This window comes from Eschrichtius robustus, chromosome 1 (assembly GCF_028021215.1).
Source record: "Eschrichtius robustus isolate mEscRob2 chromosome 1, mEscRob2.pri, whole genome shotgun sequence".
NCBI classification, from domain to species: Eukaryota; Metazoa; Chordata; class Mammalia; order Artiodactyla; family Eschrichtiidae; genus Eschrichtius; species Eschrichtius robustus.
The window spans coordinates 45,698,128-45,718,294 of record NC_090824.1 but is presented as its reverse complement, the minus strand read 5'-3'; the positions used below and the strand labels follow the sequence as shown (position 1 = coordinate 45,718,294).

Genomic DNA, 20,167 nt, shown 5'->3' with positions numbered 1-20,167 from the left:
ATTATTACCCCTTATAAGTATATTAACTGCTGGTGACCCATACCGCCCAGTGTGCCCTAGATGATACTGCCATTTTAAATTTGGCTTTTCGAGGATTTTCCAACTGATTTTTGGGAAATTTTTTTTAAACATAAGAATTGAAATCAAAGGGAATAGAATTTGCTTTTACATTCTTTTTAATTTTCAAGCATCATTTCTCAACTTGAGGGAGGGGCATCTCAATTCTTGTGGGTACTTGGGGGCAAAAGGTATTTTTAGGTTCGGGGTGGAGTTAAGAAAAGCAGAAGTTTTTTCAAGGGAGGAATGGAGGAAAGCATCTAAGAAGGTTTTTGTCTTTACAAGGGAATAATGTTGCTTTTAAAACAAGTTATGCTAGGCTGAGATTGGTTTGTGGAAGAGACTGCTTGTTAGAAAGTATGTTTGGTCTTAAGGGAACATGGAGTACGGAATATGCTGGCATTTGGACTTTCAGAGCAGGAATTTTAAGGTAAATTTGATGGAGATAGTTGAGATGTGTTGAGTAATAGTGTTTCTGAAGTTAGAATCTTAGATTTTGAAATGTTGAGCCTAAAAATGACAATGAAAAATTAAAGTATAGACCTTAGGTCCTCATTCACACACTCAGTCCTCAAGAATCAGGGCTCCTTAAAGGAGTGCTTACAATGCCTTGGCTTGTCTGAACTGGACCCGGCCTGACACTTTTTCATGCTTTTGAAGATGGCTGTTTACAGCTGTGACTCCATAGCCCTGTTTTCTATAAAGTAATATATTGATTATTTGGGAATAGACAATACATTTTTTTAATTACCCAAGGGCCTCCTTCATTCTTTGTCAGTTTTACTGTTTATTGTTTTCAGTAGAGAATAATAAAAGGGCAGAGAAGAAAGGGGGTGAATTTTGGGCCTTGGTCTGTCATACCACTACAGTGGGATATTGGAATATTTTCTAGGAAAGAAGTCAGTTTTTCCCCTGCTTTTTTTACCTCACAGTTATTAGTGCTACCTGTTGTAGTCAGATGTACAGCTTTTGAAACTATTTGTGTGCATCAACATAGCTCTACTCATAGAGTTTAAATTAAAATACTGTGCCTAGTTTGCATATCAATCAGTTGCCTACACTTCCAAAAGATTCGTGCCAGTGTCTTCCTTCCTCACCCTGAATAATCTAGTGCCAGATTTATAAAATGCCTGGTTTATAAACCTTGGAAATTAAACCTAAGCACAGACCTTCAAGTGTTCAAGTTTTTGAAAAGCGTAAGGCTTGATTCAGATGAATCACACTGATCCACTGTACTGTGCATAGAAAGTGGTGGGTGGCTTTCAGGGAAGACTATAATTTTATTTTAATAAAGCAATATTTAGTATTGAAGACAGACGCTGTTTGTTTTATTTTCAGAATTCTGCCAAGTAAAACAAAAATTGCCAATAAAATAATCCGTATTAAAGAAATGGCCACGCAAGCTTCTGGCAATAGACAGCATCTGAAAACTGCATTCATTCAGCAGACTCTCAGATGTCCATGATGCAGGTGCTTTGCCAGATGCCAGAGATACACGGAGATGAAGAGAATGCCTGTCTTTCAGAGGCTTACAGCCTAGGGGGAGGCATTACAGAATTGATGAGTACATCCAGTATTAGTTTACCTGGACAAACGTATTTTAGTGTTGCCGCTGGTGGAATTTATAGACTAGCCTTTGGGCGTTCAAAGAACAAAGTAGGGCATACCTTTTTTTAAAGTAAGAAAATGCTTTCAAGACTGTAGTGTTTGTCAGTGCAACTATCAAGAGTGCAAAGTAATGGGATGTTTTTTTCCTCTTAATTTTCCCCTGGATAAAGGCACTTTCACTGCCTGTCACTGATTAGTAGATCCTGATTTATTGCCATTAAGTAAACTTGACTTCTTATGCGTGTTCTATAAAGCATTTTTTTCCTTGATATTTTTGTATTTTTTCTTGATATTGTGATTTTTTTCATTGACTTAATAATGACAAATTTAATGTATGTAATTGTCTATGCATTTTAAGTTAAACTGCCTAAAATGTGATTTGACACATACACATTTGTTTGTATTATGAACTGTAAGCAATCTGTTTGAGATGTTAGGTTTTATCACCTGCTGCTGTATTTGTAAACAAAGACAAATGTTGCTTTAAGACATAATTATAATTAGGAATAGTCTATGGATGTGATACTTGACATTTTTTAAGATAAACTTGTTTGCTTTTGTGTATTACACCTGAAAAGTTTTTTTAAAAACGTATTTTCATGGTTTCACAGTTTTTCCATTTATTTTCATCTTTAGGCCCAATTCTGGGCTTCCCAGAGCAAGGCCAGAGCTTGATTTACTGCAAATTTGTTGTCATAAAGAGAGAAAGAAAAACAGCCCGAGACATCCCTCTGTATGTGATCTGCCATTCACTAAGGCATTTAAATAGGCTGCCTGGGAACAACCCCTCCTCCACAAACCATCTTTCAGCAACACATTGTCCGCTGTGAGGATTTCCTCTTCTCCCTTCAAGGCTAGCCTATGCTTTGTAACCAGTTTATCTACACATGAAGTCAGGGAACTTTCCCTATCTGCCCCTGCTGCCACCACCCTGCTTTCTTTTATGAAAGATACTGCTATGCCTGTAGTAAGGGTCACATTATTAAACTTGGTGTATAGTTGCTGTTTTCTTTCCACAGGGGGTTTGCTAGCCTTTCTTGAAACCCATTGTGAGTGGGGCTATAAACAAGTGAATAATTTGTGGTATATTCTGTTTTTGGAAAGGATTTCTGCTTTTTGCCTTTGGACAAAAAAAACCATAAATTTTTAAAGTTGTATTTGATGTCTTAACTTACCTCCTAAAAGTACCCACCTAAAGTGGAGCTGTGAAATAGGTAGTGAAATATAAGATCACTCTGGAGCAGGGCTGGGGGTTTCCCATCGTGAAATGACATTCCTTTGACAAACACATTCTTGCCTGGGTACCTGACACAAGCAGGTTCTTTTTTTTACCACCATTTTAAAACTTAGCACTAGTCCTTTTGCAACAGTCCTTTTGCAAAATAGAATCCTAACTGTAAGTTCATTTATTTTGGATAAGACAAGGCAATAGAATTCTAATACCAGAAGAGAATTTGGGCCTTCTCAGAGAGTTTGTTCCTATCGCGTCTGAACAGTATTCTCAATGAGGGCAGGTTTTTATGTCGATGCGTTAAACAATTTCTTTTCATACTCTATCTTGCAGTTCTCTGGGATTCCCAGAACGAGGAGGAGACAAAGCAGGTTCAGCTTAGCTCCTCTCTTCTTTCTCTAGAGCAATTCACAGTTCCAGTGTATGGCAGGTTGGGCTGCCATAACAAAATATCATAGACTGGGTGGCTTAAACAGTAGAAATTCTTATGGTTATGGAAGCTAGGAAGTCCACGATCAAGGTGCTAGCTAGTTCAGTTCTCAGTTTCGATGAGAGCTCTTCCTGGCTTGCAGACGGCTCCTCACTGTTTCCTCCCATGTGGAGAGAGGCAAGCTCTCAGTTGTCTCTTTTTATACAGACACTAATCCCATCATAAAGGCCCCATCTCCAAATACCATCATGTTGCAGGTTAGGACTTAAACATGGATTAGGGTGGCAGGGGCACAATTTGGTTCATAGCACTTACAGATAAGGTGTTTGAGGGGACAAAAAGTTTTGCTGCTTTTAAATTCTTAAAACTATTGTAGATGACCACATCTAGTTGAGGTTAGTTAAAATCAATCAGATTCACAAGTATAATAGAATCTCCATCCATCCAGAATTCTAAGCTATGCTTAAAGTGTTAGTGTCACACAAGAAAAGAGGATTATTTAACATTTTAAGTTTTTGCTCTGCCTTGTTTTATATTAGGCCTTATTTTTTAAGATGGTCGTTTGGACGAGCATTCCTTAAAGATAGGTAGGTAGATTTAAAAGATAGCCTTTTTTTAGGGATAAGGAAATCTTTAAAAGAGGTTAAGTAAATCCCAAGGTCTCCTTACATGACAATGGCATCAAAACAGGGTTTGTCCACTAGATGATATTTTGCTCAGATATCCAGTCCCCTTTATATGCAGTTCCTTGATTACCAATCTAGACCCTTGCCTTTTCTCTTCCACAAGACATCCTGACTTGTTCTTGTCCCCTTAACCACTGAGTAGATTCCAAAGCTATGGGAAAACTAGGAAAACACTCAACTGGTTAACTTTTTAGATAAAGAGGCCAAGTTAAACTGAGCTTCATGTATTGTCCTACTTACCCAGCTTCATTTCCTGGGAGCTAGTAACTATAGCTCTTCTGTACACTTTACATACTTTAGCTCATGGAACTCTTAACACCCTGCATTTGAGATATACACAATCTAGGAGAAGACAGAAACAAGTCTAGTTGACTGTTTAAATGCACTGTCCCAATTAAGACACAACAAACCTCTAAGACAAGGACAGTTCTTAATCCTCATTTTATAGATAATGAAACTACAGCTAAGCGGTAGAGATTACATAGCTGGTATGTTATGGAACTGAGAATCCTAGGTGTGACCAATAGCAAAGCTTTGCTGTGTTCCACTTTGCTGCAGAATGCTGCTTTCCTAAGAACAGTTTCTCCGTCTTACACGTGCCTGCCGTGGTTGCCTTAGTGCTGTAGTTCTGCTTCCAAAATTGTATACCTGGAAAGTCAAATCCATCTAACATGTATTGAATGTTATGCAGCAGACCTTTTACACAGTTTATGTCATTGAATAAGTTTCATTAGATATTCACTTTAAAAATCTAGTGTTTGTTTGAAATGTATATCCTTAGTGTCTGGTGAATAAGCACAGTTCTTAAACTGCTAACTTGGAGAGTTGTATTTTCACAAACAAAGACAAATAATATTCAAAGGTGTAGCATTCAGGAGTAGGTTAAAATATGGATGTAAGAATTGTTACAAAAGGTACTGGATGATCAAATCACTGGTTTTTTTGAAGACACTGGTTATCCAGCTGCCCCAAAGTGGGAAAGGCTTGGACAAGGCTGTCAGAGTGGCTGAGACAAAAGAGGTTTCTGTTAGCAGTAGATGAGCAGCCAAGATGTACAGGAACTGTACAGAGGGTGGGAGAGTCCAAGGGAGGTTCTACCAAGTATGGCTTGACAGTTCTTTTTTTAAACTTGCCGATGCAGGACATGCTAAGTTAAGACATCTAAACTGTTGCTTAGTTACTGCAACATAGAAAAATCCCAAGTACTAAACTTAATGAATACCTGGATCCCTTCTTGACTGCGCAAAGAAATCTTTACTAAAAAAGCCCAAACTACATGACTAACGATCAGGACTTAGTACTTGGGCTCTTTATAGAAGGTGGATGAAGAGGATTAATGTGAACTAGGAGAAGCCTGTTGACAGACTTCACAAGACTTCTTATCTGAAAGGTGGTAACAAGTCTCCACCTCTGGGGAGTCCGTAATAGAAATCTGATCAATTTCTAGAATGCAGTTTTTCATGGTTCAGTGAGCAACACAATTGCTGGGGATTCAAGGGCAGAGTTTTTAGCTTTGAGCTCAGCCTGGCAGTGTGATTTGGTGCAATTGACTAGCTTCCTGTGCTGATTTACCTTATCTATAAAACAGATAATAATTCGCAAAATACTCAAAGCACCAGGAGGGAAAAATGGAACATTCTTTCTTGGAGGGATTCTATTTAGTGTACTGGCATTAACTAAAAGATTACACATCTAATATATAGTATCACTGTTAATGCTTTTTAAAAAAATCAGGGGCTTCCCTGGTGGCGCAGTGGTTGAGAGTCTGCCTGCCAATGCAGGGGACACGGGTTCGAGCCCTGGTCTGGGAAGATCCCGCATGCCGCGGAGCAACTTGGCCCGTGAGCCACGACTACTGAGCTTGCGCGTCTGGAGCCTGTGCTCCGCAACAAGAGAGGCCGCGATAGTGAGAGGCCCGCGCACCGCGATGAAGAGTGGCCCCTGCTTGCCACAACTAGAGAAAGCCCTCGCACAGAAACGAAGACCCAACACAGTCAAAAATAAATAAATAAGTTTATTTTTTAAAAAAATCAGATTGTCAAGCTTGAAGGCTAAAATTTACACAATGTGATGATATATTTTTTAAACACAAAGATTGCCTTATAAGTGGCCATACATGCCAGTTTGCCTGGGACAACTCTGGTTTATGTTGTCCAGGCGTAATTATTAACAGTACCCTCCTTACATTCTCAAAAGTGTCCCGGATTTAAGGATAAATTATATGGTTATCTTAACTATAACAAAATAGAATGCAAGTGAAGATTTTCCATGTTTGTTTCCTGAGATAAAAAACATCCTAAACATGTTTTAGCATAGAATTAACCTTTCCTTCACATATATTATCTAGGGTGCAACTTATACTGCATCTTATAAAGGTGAAGAAAAATATCCCAGTCACTTAATTGCAGCCACAATTGTCTTCAGAAAATCCCCAAAGAAGAGAGCACGTTCTAGTCCTAGAACAGGAAGCCATGCCTTTTTTAAATACAGAAGCTAGATAGAGAAGGGGAGATGGGAATAAGGCTTCCTACTTTTCTGGGCATCTGTCCAAAGGTTCTTGCTTCATAGCCTCAAGTGTGTCTTTTTTTTCCCCCATTCTGAAAGCAATTTCCCTTAAAGCTCCAAGTTCTTTCCTAACATAATCTTCTCACAAACTCAGTAGCACTGAAAATTATGTCCAATTTTGGGGGTCTTTAGCTGCTACATACAAACATCACCAAATCTCTGGTAGAATTGCATTTCATTTCCTCCAGTCCTGGGCTGACATGAGTGTTTCTAATTCACAGTAATGGTGGAGGCGAGGGAACAGTGAAATTAGTATTTCATAGGGTCCATTAGTGGCAGGAAATAAATGATGAAAACTTAAGCCATTTCAGAAATATCTGTTGGCTGGAGTAATAGTTTTCCATTTTTTGCTATTTAAGCACATTTTTTAATACTAGAACTTGGGATCTCCTGTAAGGATTCAGTGCTTCAGGGGTTGCCACGCTAGTCTTCATCAAGCTGTTGGTAGAGTGTCTGCTGCCACGACCAAGTTCTCACAAGGTCTCTCACATGGCTGCATGGCGAAGAACTTGGAGTTGCTGGAAACCATGTTTCCTCGGTGCTGGTGTGCTAGCACACTCCCTCGCCCCTCCTGCAGTCTGAGTCCTGCCATTTACCACAGGCAGCGCCTTCTTAGCTTAGCATTCCGACAGCACTGCCATAAAAGTACATGTCCCCCACGGTGGTAAAAATCAGTTTTGCACGTTGACCAGAATTTAGTGACACATCTGTTCTCAGCACACTATTATGCTGCAGTGATTGTGAAGTTAGAATCGGAAACAGCTCACTGAAAACATCCGTTTGAATAGAAAGTGAAACCTCAAAATAAGTTTGAATATCCATTTGCTGCTAGTACCTTTCATAACAAAGTACTTGGGAATCACATCTGACTTATTCATCAGAAAATTATTGCTCTCAAACAGCCCATACTCTGTATAATGAAAAGCATATTAGCATTACCGGGGGGAGGGTTGGAAGGAGATGCAATTGGGATGGGTACATGGAGGACTTGTTAGAGTCTGATAATGTTCTGTCGAGTGGAGTGAGGGCTATACATGAGTATTCGTTCTATTTATTTAACTCCAAAGATATGTAATACTCTTTTGTATGTACAATTTACTTGTTAAAGCATATGGGGCCTGAGCACCTAATATTGAAAGGAAACCCCAGTTTCACCCAGACTCTCTTTGAGAAAGGTAGAAAGGCCAGGCTTCAGTGTGACTGATTCCTGAGACATGTAACAGTAGCATAGGGCCGTGCCTAGCGTCAGTTTTTCCTTTGTGCTAATAACTGAAGATCTCAATTGCTTTAGGAGACAGATGGTTGTCATTAAGAACACAAAACGTAAAGGGTCAGGGCTTCCCTGGTGGCGCAGTGGTTGAGAATCTGCCTGCCAATGCAAGGGACACGGGTTTGAGCCCTGTCTGGGAAGATCCCACATGCCGCGGAGCAACTGGGCCCGTGAGCCACAACTACTGAGCCTGCGCGTCTGGAGCCTGTGCTCTGCAACAAGAGAGGCCACGACAGTGAGAGGCCCGCGCACCGCGATGAAGAGTGGCCCCCGCTTGCCACAACTAGAGAAAGCCCTCGCACAGAAACGAAGACCCAACACAGCCAAAAAAAATTAATTAATTAATTAATTTAAAAAAAAAAAACCAAAAACATAAAGGGTCTGCATAGTGGTCCATTCAGTCTAGCATCCAGGCTGACAATGACAATAAGAAATGTTCTGTGAAAGAGCATAACTGGTACCTAAACCCAGCACGAGACAAGTGGAGAGGCGATTGTAAAGCATTCGATTCTATAAGGCACTGTGTTAGGCTAGTACAAAGAGAATCAAAGAATAAATATAGCCCCTCCCACACAGGAGGAGATGATAGGGATGGTACGCTCCATGGTGATATTAGGATAAGTGGAGGAAAACACAGACTGAGGATGAGGTGGTGTAGGACCGTGTAAAGAGCACAAGTTCTGGAACCTGACCAGCCATATGTACCGCTTACTAGGTATGTCACATTGGGTGAGTTACTTAACCTCTTGGTGCCTCCATTTCCTCAGCTATAAAGGGCGGATAACAATAATTCCTAACTCCATAGGGTTTTGAGAATTAAATGAAGTAATCCAGGTAAAGCACGCAGTGCTTGACATCATAACCACTCAACAAATGTGAATGTACCATGGGACCTGGAAGGCACTTTTCTAGGTGTCAATAGTCTAGCAGAAGAAAGAGAAAAGTGAATAGGTCGTTTTCATTCGGTGAGATGTTCCAAATGCAGGAGGTGCCGATGACTCAGAAGACCCAAGAAGCACCTGAGAGTTAAGCGGCTACCATGTTTTGAGCACTACAGCCTCCTAAGGGCTTGAATCACGTGATCCCATTGAGTCAGGGGGTAAAATTCAGCTCTGTGAATGCAGAGCCGCATTCTTTCCCCTTTGCGATGCAGATCTCCATTAGTGATTCAAGGCATCTGGCACTTCAGAAAAAGTCCTGTCTCAGAGAAAATGAATACAAGAGGGAGACTGTCCTCACCTCCAGCCTGTTTGCCCCTGGCCACATTTTCCTAATCACATCCATACTCTGTTTGAAAGCAGCTGACTTTGGGGTAGGCTAAGGAATGGATATGTGAGTAAGTTTCCGGAGGGATGCGAGGCAGGCAGGTACTCTGGGGAGGAACTGATTGAAGCTGCTTGAGTGTAACTATTCTACCGCTGAGGAGCGGTAGAATAGAGCCTGTGTTCCCAACATTCCAGAGAACAGCGAGCCCCACCCTGGAACGGCTTTCCCAGCATTATTTCCCAATGACGTCAGCAGCATACCTGCGAACACAGCTTGCTTCATGGCTGCCCACAGCTACACCATTCCTTCTTGCTGGGCTTTGGGAGTACACAAGAGCTATTCATTACAGAGTCTCAGGCCACTAGGAACTCTGAACACCTCATTTTTAAACAGAGAGCCCTGCTTTTCCAAGGCTCCTTTGCTCCAGATTACATGAGAGACTTTAGCCCATATACAGGGATGCCAACTACTACTTTGATCAGGGAATAGATAAGAGAGGCACTTCTTGGAATGAATATGGGAGGATCTGAGCCTTGGATAAAGGGAATTGAGAAGACTTTGACCTGAGGCAAAGGAAGACAGAACAGTCCTAACTTAAATGAGCAAAAATGTATCAGCACATAGAGTTTTTCATTCAACTGGTATTTTTTAAAATTTATTTATTTTACTTATTTATTTTTGGCTGAGTTGGGTCTTCATTGCTGCCCGCGGGCTTTCTCTAGTTGTGGGGAGCGGGGGCTACTCTTCGTTGCAGTGTGTGAGCTTCTCATTGCGGTGGTTTATCTTGTTGTGGAGCATGGGCTCTAGGCTTGCGGGCTCAGTATTTGTGGCTCACGGGCTTAGTTGCTCCGCGGCACGTGGGATCTTCCCAGACCAGGGCTCGAACCCGTGTCCCCTGCATTGGCAGGTGGATTCTTAACCACTGCACCACCAGGGAAGCCCTCAACTGGTATTTTTATTAACCACTTGCACTGTGCCATGTGCTAGTAATTCAGTAGTGAACTAGTCAGTTTCTGCTCTCACGCAGCTCACAAGCTAGTGGAAGAGACAATCATTAGATAACATTAATTGCACTTGTGATAAGTGATGAGGAGAGAAGCATAACGTAGTTTGTAGGAGTCAAGTAAAGCTCGCCAGAGGAAACAACATTTGAACTGCCATCTGAAGGGTGAGCAGGATTTAGGCAGGAGACAAATTGGGAGAAGGGTGCCAGGAAGACAATATAAGAGGGGCAAGAAGGCAGTCCTTGTGCGCAGGGAGGGAGGGAGGGCCAGGAGTGGGGGTACCTGCCTCCATGTTGATGATGGTGGGGCAGAGGATGTGAAATGGAGCACACGCAATAGGGTGGAAGCCTTGTGATTGGCTCTACTTCTTTCCCCTGTTTTGTTTACTAGATTAAGTCAGCTATCTTCCTATTGACAAATGCAGAGACTCCAATAAACTCAGTTTCAAGTTCTTTAGAATCCCTTGACAGTCCAGGGTAACCATACCAGGGAGATCCTTTTCATAGAGATCTGGGTTCCCTGAGGTCTCATTAAACTAATATTTTCCCAGCCTGGTGGAAGAGGAGGTCTTCGTTTTTGTTTTTGTTTTTTCTTAATTTCTTCAACTTTATCCTTTTATTTATGTATGTATTTATTTATTTATTTATTGGCTGCTTTGGGTCTTTGGTTGCTGTGCGCGGGCTTCTCATTGCAGTGGCTTCTCTTTGTTACAGAGCACAGGCTCTAGGCACGCAGGCTGCAGTACTTGTGGTATGCGGGCTCAGTAGTTGTGGCTTGCAGGCTCTAGAGTGCAGGCTCAGTAGTTGTGGCGCACGGGCTTAATTGCTCCGCGGCATGTGGGATCTTCCCGGACCAGGGCTTGAACCTGTGTCCCCTGCATTGGCAGGCGGATTCTTAACCACTGCGCCACCAGGGAAGTCCTGGTCTTCCTTTTTTATAATCTTAATATCTTTCAAAGTGCCTGCCTATGCAGCTATATAAGCCAATAGAGGAAGAATTATTGTCAGCACTATGCTGATTGGGGGATGGGGAGTCCATCCCTGGATTTATTCCAAAGGAGAAATTAGAGAAATCCTTGACTGAATAATTTGGTCAGTTCACACCTGAACAACCCCAATTTCCCTATCTTGCTTCTTGCCATAGGTTTATTTCTTTTTTATAATATTTTTTATAGTTTTTCTTTTTTATTTTTGGCTGTGTTGGGTCTTCCTTGCTGTGCATGGGCTTTCTGTAGTTGTGGTGAGCGGGGGCTACTCTTCGTTGCAGTGTGCCAGCTTCTCATTGAGGTGGCTTCTCTTGTTGCAGACATGGGCTCATGGGCTCTCAGTAGTTGCAGCACGCAGGCTCAGTAGTTGCAGCATGCGGGCCCTAGGGTGCAGGGGGCGGGAGTGGCTTCAGTAGTTGTGGCTCGCGGGCTCTAGAGTGCAGGCTCAGTAGTTGTGGCGCATGGGCTTAGTTGCTCCACGGCATGTGGGATCTTCCCGGACCAGGGCTCGAACCCGTGTCCCCTGCATTGGCAGGCGGATTCTTAACCACTGCGCCACTAGGGAAGTCCCCATAGATTTATTTCTAACCCAGAAAAGCTGAATGTCTATACCTTATAAGGTACACAAGGGAATTTCAAATCAACTGCTTAGTCTATGGCTGCCTTAGGAAACATCTACATTTCCCAGCCCTCTTTAAGGCCTTGCACAGAGCAGTCCTCTAGGGGGCATTTCCCGGGATGTGTTCTATAGAACACTAATTGCTAGATATATACCTCGAGTAGAGTTCCATGGGTCAGTAAGTTTGGGGACACTACGTGTACTATCACTCATGGAAAGGTACCCCTACATGAGTGCGTTGAGGCACTAACAAGTCCTGCAGTAAAGAAACCCAATAGTTCCCACGTGTATTTAACTACAGGAACTTTTTGTTTGAATAATTATATTTCTATGGCAAGACTACAAGAGGGTATTGCTTATTTTTTAAGATTTATTCAGTGTACACCATGTCCAAAGCAGGTGAGTGTGTCACAGAGAGATGAAGGAATAACAGATGGGGAGAGTTTAGTACATTTGATGTATAGTTTTAATATATTTAATTCTGTAGACGATAAGAAATGGATGGATAAACTCATAAGATACATCAAGTAAAGGTCAGAATTAGTAAATAGAACATGTGTGGGTCAAACATTGATGAAAAAGGGCTAGAAGAACCAAGAGTACATGAGGTAATAAACTACATGAGGGGTGCCTGGGCACTAAATATTCAACGATACATTCAATATCAATATTCATGAGTCCTTAATTCGGCCACCCATTAGTGATACCTAGTCTGGCTCCATGTGCCCTCCATGGCTGTTCAACAGACGATTTGACAAGCTACAACTGTGGCTATAACTTCACGTCTCCAACAGAGCAAGTATGTATCACTGACATAGGACCCCCTAGCTCGAACCTCAACTCTAGTCTTTGTATCTGCATTGCCAGCAAGCACGGAAAGCTGATACAGCACAGAAAGAGAAAGATAGAAGTCCTATGAACATAGCACACCCCAGGATTCCAGTAGCACGGTCCTATCAATTCCACTTGTCTCTATCCTAAGTGTTTAACTTAGCCATTTCCACTCCCTTGTTTCTCACAGTGTGTTTTACATTGACTTAATAAACTTTGTGATCCAAGCATTTCGATTTGGTGTGTGATCTTTTATATTCCATGAACCCTGGGATAGCTTGCCTAGTAGTGTATTTAGAGGCTACTATTGGATGAAGGTAATTTTCCACATAACAGAGTGACACACACACATAGATTTTTTTAAAATTAGCTAATCTAGTCAATAGCATTGATAAACCTAGGCTAGATTGATCAGGAAAAAAAAAGGAAGAAAACACAAATTACCAATATTAGGAATGAGAGAGATGACATTTCTACACATTCTGCAGATACTAAAAGAAGAATAAGGAAATATCAACAACTTCATGCCAATAAATTCAACAACTTACATGAAAGTGGCAAATTCCGTGGAAGACATAAACTATCAGTGCTCACTCAAGATGAAATAAATAATCTAAATAGCCCTATCTTTTAAAGAAATTGAAGTTGTAGTTTAAAACCTTCCCATAATTGTACAGCGACTTGGAAAACAGCCTGGCGATTTCTTCAGAGGTTAAACCCAGAGTTACCATATGACCCAGTAATTCCACTCCTAGGTATATACTCAAGAAAAATGAAAACATATGTCTACACAAACAACTGTACACAAATGTTCATAGCAACATTATTCATAATAGCCAAAAAGTAGAAAGAACCCAAATGTTCATCAACTGATAAATAGATGAACAAAATGTGGTATATCCATACCATAGAATATTATTCAGCCATAAAAAGGAATGAAATACTGATATATGCTATAACATAGATAAACCTTGAAAACATGCTAAGTCAAAGAAGCCAGTCACAAAGGACCACACCGAGTATGATTCCATTCATATGAAATGTCCAGAATTAGAAAATCCGTAGAAGTAGATTGGTGGTTGCCAGGGCCTGGGGAGAGGGGGGAAGTAGGGAATGACTCCTAATAGGTACAGAGTTTCTCTTTGGGGTAAAGAAAATGTTATGGAATTTTGATTGCAGTAATGGGTGCACAGCTCTATAAATATAGTAAAATCCACAGAATTGTACCCTCTAAAAGGGTAAACTTTATGCTCTATGAATTATGTCTTAGTAAAGCTATTATTAAATCAATCTATGTAATTCACCATATTAAAGACTAAAAAGGAAAAAAAATCATAATTGTATCGATAGATGCAGAAAAACACTTGGCAAAATCCAACATCAATTCTTGATTAAAAGAAAAAAACCTCTTAGCAAACTAAGAATAGAAAGGAACTTCCTCAACCTGTTATAGGGCATCTACAGCTAACATCATACTAAATGGTAAGAGACTGAATGCTTTCCCTCTAAAATTAGGAACAAGGGAAGGATGTCTGCTTTCATCACTTCTATTTAATATTGTACTGGTTCAAGCCAGTATAATAAGGCAAGGAAAAGAAATAAAAGGCAATCAAATTGAAAAGAAAGTAGTAAAACTATTCATAGAGGACATGATTGTTGATGCAGAAAATCCTATGGAGTCTACAAAAATAACTTATAAAAATAATAAGTGAGTTTAGCATGGCTCCTGGATATAAGTTCAATATGTAAAAATCAATGGGATATCAATATATTAGCAAACAACTGAAAACTGAAATTAAAAATCGTACCATTTACCCTAGTACCAAAAATGTCAAATGCAGAACAATAAAATTGACAGAAGTGCATGTCCTGTACACTGAAAACTACAAAATATAGCTGAGAGAAATTAAAGGAGACCTCAATAAATAAAGAGCTACTCTATATTTGTGGACCAGAATACTCAGTATTGTTAAGATGTCAATTCTCCCTGAGTTTACATATAGATTCAATGCTATTCTAATCAAAACCCCAGCAGGTTTTTTGTATAAAACTTGACAAGCTAATTCTAAATTTTATTTGAAAATGAAAAAGATCTAATAGCTAAACAACTTTGGAAAAGACACAGTAATCAAGACAGTATAGTATTGGCATGAAGACAGATCACTGGGGGAAAAATAGAGTGTGGAAACAGACCTACACATATATGGTAAATTGATTTTTCAACAAACATGTAAAAGTGATTTAGTAGAGAAAGGATTGTCTTAACAGTGCTGAAATATTGCCTATCCAAGGGGAAAAAAAAACTACTTTGATTCATATCTCACACCATGCACAAAAATTAACCTAACATTTATAGACCTAAATGTAAAATTTAAAACTATAAAACTTCTAGAGAAAAACATAGGAGAAATCTTTGTGACCTTGGATCATAATATCAAAGGCATGATCCATAAAAGAAAAAATTGATAAATTGTATTTCTTTACAATTAAGAATTTCTGTTCTTTGAAAGACAGTGCTAGGAGAATAATAAGACAAGTTACAGACTTCAAGAAAATATTTGTAAGTCACATAAAGGATTTATATACAGAATATATTTTTAAAGTCTCAAAACTCAAAAATAAGAAAACAAAACCCCATCAACATTGGGCAAACAATTTGAACAGATAATTCATCAAAAAGATATATGGATGGCAAAAAAAAAAGCACATTTTAAAATGCTCAACATCATTAGTTGTTAGGGAAATTAAAATTAAAATCATAAAGACTACATACCTATTAGAATATCCAAAATTAAAAAGACTGATCATACCAACTATTGTCAACAATGTGCGGCTTCCCTGGTGGCCCAGTGGTTGAGAATCTGCCTGCCAATGCAGGGGACACGGGTTCGAGCCCTGGTCTGGGAAGATCCCACATGCCGTGGAGCAACTAGGCCCGTGAGCCACAACTACTGACCCTGCGCGTCTGGAGCCTGTGCTCCGCAACAAGAGAGACCGCGATAGTGAGAGGCCCGCGCACCGCGATGAAGAGTGGCCCCCCTTGCCGCAACTAGAGAAAGCCCTCGCACAGAAACGAAGACCCAACACAGCCAAAGATAAAAATAAATAAATAAACAATGTGGAGCAACTGGAACTCTCATATGCTACTAAGGGGAGTGGAAAATGGTACAACCACTTGGAAAATAATTTGGCAGTTTCTTAAAAAATTTAACATTTACCTACCTTATGACCCACCCATTCTACTCCCAGGAGAAACATAAGTTTGTGCCCATATAAAGACTTGTACACAAATGTTCATAGAAGTTTTATTTCTAATATTTCAAAACCGAAACAACCCAAATATCCATCAGTAGGTGAATGGATAAACAAATTGGGGTATATCTACTTAGCATTTGATATACTCAACAGTGGAAAATTACTGAGCAACTGATAGACACACTCCACAGTATAGATGAATTTCAAAATAATACTGAGTGAAAGAAGCCAAAAAAATAGTGCATTCTATATGATTCCATTTATATACAATTCTAGCAAATGCAAGCTAATCTGTAGAGACAGAGAGTAGATAGTGGTTGCCTGAGGACAAGTAAATGGATTACAAAAGGATATAAGGAAACTTTGGGGGGTTATGGATATGTTCATTAACTTGATTATGGTTTCACAGATGTGTATATGTTAAAACTTATGACATTATATACTTTAAACATGTACAGTGTATATTACATCTCAATTACTTCAATAAAACTGCTTAGGGAATTCCCTGGTGGTCCACTGGTTAGGACTCTGAGTTACCACTGCAGGTGGCGCGGGCTCGATCCCTGGTGGGGGAACTAAGGTCCCACATGCCTCGCGGCGAGGCCAAAAAAAAAAAAAAAAAAAAGGAGTAAAAAGATCAGAGAATAGAGTTCTCCAAAATAAATGGAGTACTTACTTAAAAAATAATAGCCAATATTTATTGAACTTTTTTTTTTTTTTAATTGTGTTTATTTATTTATTTATTTATGGCTGTGTTGGGTCTTCGTTTCTGTGCGAGGGCTTTCTCCAGTTGCGGCAAGTGGGGGCCACTCCTCAACGCGGTGCGCGGGCCTCTCACTATCGCGGCCTCTCTTGTTGCGGAGCACAGGCTCCAGAAGCGCAGGCTCAGTAATTGTGGCTCACGGGCCTAGTTGCTCCGCGGTATGTGGGATCCTCCCAGACCAGGGCCCGAACCCGCGTCCCCTGCATTGGCAGGCAGATTCTTAACCACTGCGCCACCAGGGAAGCCCTATTGAACATTTTTAAATGCCAAACACTATGCTAGTTAAGAGTTACTACTTCCTTTCATTCCCGGTAACTTTATGAGGGAGGTACTATTGTTTCCCTTAAGTAGTTCACTCAGATTACACAAGCCAGTGAGATGCTAAGCCAGTATGTGAACCCTGGACCATTTGACTTCACTACCCACAATTATAACCACTTGATAACATGATTCCAGGAGACCTTCAAGGAATTTGAAGTCCAGGGGAGAGAGAGACACCACCCCTCCCCAACTACAAGAGAATAACTGAAGGGGAAAGAAAGAGAAATTTTAGTAAAGCTGAAACTAATCTCTTGCAAGGTTCCAAACCAGACCATTGGCACTGCATGGGCAAGGCTCTAGATACAGAGTCCTGGCGCTCCTGTAGGGCCACTGGAGAAGAAAGGGGCTGGCAAAAGATGGGAAGCCTCTATGTAGACCAAAGGAGATTGGACCGTGCACACTCGGTGCAGGCAGTCCCACCAGGCAGGGCTCCTCCAGTTTCTGCCCAAGTTAAAGACAGTCAGAAGCAACTGAGCAGACATTGCCTTATCCCATTTCAGGAGTACCAAGAGAGGTGTTTTTTTTTTTGTTTTTCTGTTTTGTTTGTTTTTTATTAATTTTTACTGGAGTATAGTTGCTTCACAATGTTGTGCTAGTTTCTACTGTACAGCAAAATGAATCAGCTATACATATACATATAGCCCCTCTTTTTTGGATTTCCTTCCCATTTAGTTCACTACAGTGCATTAAGTAGAGTTCCCTGTGCTATACACAGTATGTTCTCATTAGTTGTCTATTTTATGCATAGTATCAATAGTGTATATGTGTCAATCCCAATCTCCCAGTTCCTCCCACCACCCCCCACCAAGAGAGGTTTTTAATTGAAAGACCTAAGATTTAGAACCTTGGGTGAGTCCTTTCACCGCTCAGTATTCCTACTTCCTCATCTCTAAGACGGGAAAGTTGAACTAGGTGTTGCTGTGGTTCCTTCTAGGTCTCACATGCTCTGTCCCAGCCTGTTGTTATGGTTTTCCCAAAGAGTATGAAGGCTCTGATGGCCATTCATGAAGTGTCTAGTAAGGTGACTTGACTTCTCTTGGCAGCTCTGCTGACTACAGGGAAATGTACTGCAATTACAAAGCAGCATCATTAAATGACTAAAAAGGAAAATCATTAACTTCAGATGCCTTTATATTATTAGTTACTTTTCTGATTACCAAAGTAACAGAGGCGAATTATAGACATTTAAGAAAATTCAGACTGTGAGGAAAGAGTTAACACAGCAGGTCTGGTTGCCTACTCCCTACCTGTCTTCAAGGACCCATGATTAACCCTTGGCCAACCGCTAGGAATGTGGGCTTCGAGTGTTCTTTTTGTTAGTGATTGATGGGTTTGTTATACACACCTGGAGCAATGGACTGTATCATACCTGCTTGTCAGGTTGCTTTGCACAAACATCAAAATCTACGATCTGCACCTGGTTTCATCGTTAAGGTCCTGAGTTTCGGTTGTCATGGTTGGTTGCATAACAGGATATACCTATGTGACCAGCTCCCCATAAAAGCTTTAGACTCTGAGATTCAAACAGCTTCTATGGGCAAAGACATTTCACACGTGTTCATAGTCAACAGTGAGAGAAAGAGTACTCCTGTGTGACCTCAGAGAAGGAAGGACTTTGGAAGCCTGTTTTGAACCTCTCTGGGCACCATTAATGCATGTCCTTGTCCTGTTGCTTTTGCTCTGTACCTTTGTTATCATAAATCTCAGTGAGTATATAACCTGCTATTGGGTCTCGTGGGTCCTTCTGATGAATCACTGAAGGAAACACAAATATATCTATGTATATGTTTATGTATATATTTTAAAATATCTATGTATATAGATACGTTTAAAACCAAAATCCCTCCACCTAGATATAACCATTTGGCTAACTTTAAAAACAGGTTTTGACTGCACGAAGATGGCACGTAAGGCGAAGAAGGAAGCCCCTGTCCCTCCCAAAGCTGAAGCCAAAGCAAAAGCTTTGAAGGCCAAGAAAGCAGTGTTGAAAGGCATCCACAGCCACAAAAAAAGAAGATCCGGACGTCATCTACCTTCCGATGGCCCAAAACACCAAGGCTCAGAAGGCAGCCCAAATATCCTTGGAAGGGCGCCCCTAGGAGAAACAAGCTTGACCACTATGCCATCATCAAGTTCCCCCTGACCACTGAGTCAGCCATGAAGAAAATAGAAGACAACAACACACTGGTGTTCATTGTGGATGTCAAGGCCAACAAGCACCAGATTAAACAGGCTGTGAAGGAGCTCTATGACATTGACATGGCTAAGGTCAATAACCTGATCAAGCCTAATGGAGAGAAGAAGGCATATGTTTAACTGGGCCCTGACTATGATGCTTTGGATATTGCCAACAAAATTGGGATCATCTAAACTGAGGCCAGCTGGCTAATTTTAAATACCACAGTTTTCCCTATTAAAAAAAAAAATAAAAAAAAAAACAGGTTTTGACCTACTAAATCATCGTGCGAAACTCCTTCTAAATTGTCAGAAGGCAAACAAAACTGCTAATTGATGATAAGTTGCATTGTGGCGTGAAGATTAAATTTTATGGAAGCCCCATATTAAGACTTAAAAGCATAATTTTGCTGTTTTTAAATAATTACCAAGATTTATTGTACTTTGCTTTTGTGACATAATAATGGCTTAGTCCATTAAATTGGAATCCAACTTTTAAGCTTGATTGGGTTCTGATGGGAAGAAACAGGACACTCTATAAGAAATTGCTTTATAATATCCCCCAGGAACAGGCAGTGAAAAGCAGAGACTGCCTGTACGTGAGAGTTTGGGGAGACAAGGGGGGGGGAGGTGAGCAAGACCAGCTCCCCTGCCATGTACCCCTCACTCTGTAAATCCCCTTCTTTGACAACGCCCCTCAATAACCTTAATAATAATAACTAACATTTATTGATTACTTACTCTGAGCCAGACACTATTCTACGCACATGTTTTGTCTTATTTAATCTTCATAATAGCCTATTCAGTAAATATTACTATTTTCTCCTTTATACAAATGAAGAAACCAAGGCTAAATATAATTGAGTAGCTAGTAGACGAAGCTAGTAAGTGAAACGGGACTGGAACTTAAACCTGAACTCAGAAAGTCACCTGCTATATACTTCATGTCTCTTTACATTCAGATGAGATGTCACTGATATAAAATGGAATTCGGACTAGGTTTTGTATTAGTCAGGGTTCTCCATGGAAACAGAACCAATAGGAGAGAGATATATATATATACACACACACACACATATATAGTATATAATATACACACAT

The 20,167-nt window shown here is 40.4% G+C and overlaps 1 pseudogene; it reads left to right on the top strand.

Annotated features, from left to right (window-relative positions):
• Positions 1-18,791: 18,791 nt before the first annotated feature.
• Positions 18,792-19,261, top strand: LOC137752233 (large ribosomal subunit protein uL23 pseudogene; annotated as a pseudogene).
• The last annotated feature ends 906 nt before the right edge of the window (positions 19,262-20,167 follow it).